This window comes from Cherax quadricarinatus, chromosome 92, assembly GCF_038502225.1.
Source record: "Cherax quadricarinatus isolate ZL_2023a chromosome 92, ASM3850222v1, whole genome shotgun sequence".
Lineage (NCBI taxonomy): Eukaryota > Metazoa > Arthropoda > Malacostraca > Decapoda > Parastacidae > Cherax > Cherax quadricarinatus.
Genome location: NC_091383.1, coordinates 2830735 through 2835734, shown reverse-complemented (window position 1 = coordinate 2835734; position 5000 = coordinate 2830735). Strand labels below are relative to the sequence as shown.

At 44.6% G+C, this 5000-nt stretch overlaps 1 protein-coding gene across 3 annotated transcripts in view; it reads right to left on the bottom strand.

Annotated features, from left to right (window-relative positions):
• The window catches only part of LOC128698383 (protein tramtrack, alpha isoform-like), a 199853-nt gene extending 199442 nt beyond the window's left edge, over nt 1-411 (bottom strand). The window contains exon 1 of one of the 3 annotated variants that reach the window (XM_070104452.1): nt 1-411. This exon is cut by the window's left edge and continues 313 nt beyond it. The gene's annotated coding sequence lies outside the window, so the exon portion shown is untranslated. The other 2 variants (XM_070104453.1, XM_070104451.1) reach the window with 2 other exon arrangements.
• Nucleotides 412-5000: the final 4589 nt, after the last annotated feature.

Sequence of the window (5000 nt, the reverse complement as noted above, 5' to 3'; positions counted from 1 at the left end):
ATTTACAGTTACACAACGATTAATACTGATTTGTAAGTAAACTTAAGCATGGCAACATGTCCAGCTGGTCTAGATAAAAGGTCCTGGACCGTCACAGTGTCCCAGGCAGGACCACAACAGTGCCAGCCACTGCTGGAACAACAGTGATCAATTTCGGGCCGGGAAAGTCTACGGGTCGGGCCCGCCGCGTTTCAGTATATACGCGCTGAGCTTGGCTCCGTGTCGGCACTGACTGTGGCACTGCATGACTTGTAAAATAAAACAGTCGGTGCCACGACAGGGGTAAAATCAATAGATCAATATGTAGCTGGGAGTGAGTGAGGGTGCGTGAAGGAGGAGAAGTTGCAGGAGGTAGAGTAAGAGAGAGAGAGAGGCGCTGGGCTGCACACAGTGCTAGACTGTATACTACTGGTGCGCCTATCCTCTCTCTCTCTCTTTATCTCTCTCTCTCTCTATCTCTCTCTCTCTCTCCACAATTCACCCCAGGGAAAGATCAATAGTAAACCTAATCAATACATTGTGGCACTCTCTCTAGCTCTAACTCTCTCTCACTTTCAGTGGCACAACTTGTAGGGCCAATCTCACGGCGCAGAGGGTAGCAACCCCTATCTACCCTTTCCTCTAGCACACTCCCCTACCCTTTACTACCCCTTCTGATGAGCCTAGGGGGTACCTAAGGTCCTCAAGGAGAGGCTGAGGTGAGTAAATAGGTACTTACGCGGGCGTGGGCGTGTGTGGGCGGGGTTGTAGGGAGGAGGGTGTGTAGAGTGCACCTGCAGCACCCTCCCTGCAGACAACCAGGGTGTTACACCCTCTATCAAACAGAAAACGGTACCCTACCCTTCTGTTCCACCATATATACGTCTACCATACTCTACCATACTCAACCATACGTCTATCATACTCTACCATACCTTTACCACACTACCATACTCTACCCTACGTCTACCACACTCTATCATACCTCTACCATACTTTACCATACCTCTACCATATTCTACCATACGTCTACCATATTCTACCCTACTCTGTCTTACGTCTACCACACTCTACCATATCATACACAAGTATATATCATACACAAGTATATATCATACACAAGTATATCATACACAAGTATATATCATACACGAGTATATATCATACACAAGTATATCATACACAGGTATATATCATACACAAGTATATATCATACACGAGTATATATCATACACAAGTATATCATACACAGATATATATCATACACGTGTCGATTATACACCAAATCAATTAGTCAACAAACAACTCAATAACTCAACAAACAACTCAATAACTCAACAAACAACTCAACAAACAACTCAACAAACAACTCAATAACTCAACAAACAACTCAACAAACAACTCAATAACTCAACAAACAACTCAATAACTCAACAAACAACTCAATAACTCAACAAACAACTCAACAAACAACTCAACAAACAACTCAACAAACAACTCAATAACTCAACAAACAACTCAACAAACAACTCAATAACTCAACAAACAACTCAACAAACAACTCAATAACTCAACAAACAACTCAACAAACAACTCAATAACTCAACAAACAACTCAATAACTCAACAAACAACTCAACAAACAACTCAACAAACAACTCAATAACTCAACAAACAACTCAACAAACAACTCAATAACTCAACAAACAACTCAACAAACAACTCAATAACTCAACAAACAACTCAATAACTCAACAAACAACTCAATAACTCAACAAACAACTCAATAACTCAACAAACAACTCAACAAACAACTCAACAAACAACTCAACAAACAACTCAATAACTCAACAAACAACTCAATAACTCAACAAACAACTCAATAACTCAACAAACAACTCAACAAACAACTCAATAACTCAACAAACAACTAAGTAACTCAACAAACAACTCAACAACTCAACAAACAACTCAACAAACAACTCAACAAACAACTAAACAAACAACTCAATAACTCAACAAACAACTAAGTAACTCAACAAACAACTCAACAACTCAACAAACAACTCAACAAACAACTAAGTAACTCAACAAACAACTCAACAAACAACTAAGTAACTCAACAAACAACTCAATAACTCAACAAACAACTCAACAAACAACTAAGTAACTCAACAAACAACTCAACAAACAACTAAGTAACTCAACAAACAACTCAATAACTCAACAAACAACTAAGTAACTCAACAAACAACTCAACAAACAACTAAGTAACTCAACAAACAACTCAATAACTCAACAAACAACTAAGTAACTCAACAAACAACTCAACAACTCAACAAACAACTCAACAAACAACTCAATAACTCAACAAACAACTAAGTAACTCAACAAACAACTCAACAACTCAACAAACAACTCAACAAACAACTCAATAACTCAACAAACAACTAAGTAACTCAACAAACAACTCAACAACTCAACAAACAAATCAACAAACAACTCAATAACTCAACAAACAACTAAGTAACTCAACAAACAACTCAACAACTCAACAAACAACTCAACAAACAACTCAATAACTCAACAAACAACTAAGTAACTCAACAAACAACTCAACAACTCAACAAACAACTCAACAAACAACTCAATAACTCAACAAATACTGTGTCAGATAGACTGACAGATAGATCTATTTACCTCACATCTCAGATGGCTGCACCTTTCAATGCTAGAGTATACTAGGGTATACAAGGGTATATAAGAGTATACTAGGGTATACAAGGGTATATAAGAGTATACTAGGGTATACAAGGGTATATAAGAGTATACTAGGGTATACAAGGGTATATAAGAGTATACTAGGGTATACAAGGGTATATAAGAGTATACTAGGGTATACAAGGGTATATAAGAGTATACTAGGGTATACAAGGGTATATAAGAGTATACTAGGGTATACAAGGGTATATAAGAGTATACTAGGGTATACAAGGGTATATAAGAGTATACTAGGGTATACAAGGGTATATAAGAGTATACTAGGGTATACAAGGGTATATAAGAGTATACTAGGGTATACAAGGATATATAAGAGTATACTAGGGTATACAAGGGTATATAAGAGTATACTAGGGTATACAAGGGTATATAAGAGTATACTAGGGTATACAAGGGTATACAAGAGTATACTAGAATATACAAGGGTATATAAGAGTATACTAGGGTATACAAGGGTATATAAGAGTATACTAGGGTATACAAGGGTATATAAGAATATACTAGGGTATACAAGGGTATATAAGAGTATACTAGGGTATACAAGGGTATACAAGAGTATACTAGAACATACAAGGGTATATAAGAGTATACTAGGGTATACAAGGGTATACAAGAGTATACTAGAGTATACAAGGGTATATAAGAGTATACTAGGGTATACAACAGCATACAACATTATGGTGTGCCCATCATGGTGTACCCATCATGGTGTACCCATCAAGGTGTACCCATCATGGTGTGCCAATCATGGTGTACCCATCATGGTGTGCCCATCATGGTGTACCCATCATGGTGTACCCATCAAGGTGTACCCATCATGGTGTGCCCATCATGGTGTACCCATCATGGTGCACCCATCATGGTGTACCCATCATGGTGTGCCCACCATGGTGTGCCCATCATGGTGTGACCCATCATGGTGTACCAATCATGGTGTACCAATAATAGTGTACCCATCATGGTGTGCCCATCATGGTGTGCCCATCATGGTGTACTCATCATGGTGTACCCATGGTCTTGTTGATAATTTACTCTGACCCTCCTCTACCACCTCCACCGCCTCCACCACCTCCATCACCTCCACCTCCTCCACCACCTCCACCACCTCCACCACCTCCACCACCTCCACCTCCTCCACCACCCCCACCAACTCCACCTCCTCCACCACCTCCACTACCTCCACCACCTCCACCTCCTCCACCACCTCCACCAACTCCATCACCTCCACCACCTCCATCAACTCCACCTCCTCCACCACCTCCACCACCTCCACCACCTCCGCCACCTCCACCACCTCCACCACCTCCACCACCTCCACCACCTCCACCACCTCCACCTCCTCCACCACCTCCACCACCTCCACCACTTCCACCTCCTCCACCACCTCCACCACCTCCACCACCTTCCACCACCTGCACCACCTCCACCACCTCCACCACCTCCACTACCTTCCACCACCTCCACTACCTTCCACCACCTCCACTACCTTCCACCACCTCCACTACCTTCCACCACCTCCACTACCTTCCACCACCTCCACTACCTTCCACCACCTCCACTACCTTCCACCACCTCCACTACCTTCCACCACCTCCACCATCTCCACCACCTCCACAACTTCCACCTCCTCCACCACCTCCACCACCTCCACCACTTCCACCACCTCCACCACCTCCACCACCTCCACCACCTCCACCACCTCCACCTCCTCCACCACCTCCACCACCTCCACCATCTCCACCACCTCCACCACCTCCACCACTTCCACCACCTCCACCACCTCCACCACCTCCACCACCTCCACCTCCTCCACCTCCTCCACCTCCTCCACCACCTCCACCACCACCTCCACCACCACCGCCTCCACCACCACCACCACCACCTCCTCCACCTCCACCACCTCCACCACCTCCACCTCCACCACCTCCACCTCCTCCACCTCCTCCACCACCCCCACCCCATCCACCACTCCACCTTCTCCACCACTCCACCTTCTCCACCACTCCACCTCCTCCACCACTCCACCTCCTCCACCACCTCCACCACCTCCACCACTTCCACCTCCACCACCTCCACCACCTCCACCACCTCCACCACCTCCACCACCTCCACCACCTCCCCCACCTCCACCTCCTCCATCACCTCCACCACCTCCACCACCTCCACCTCCTCCACCACCTCCACCACCTCCACCACCTCCACCACCTCCACCACCTCCACCACCTCCACCACTCCACCTTC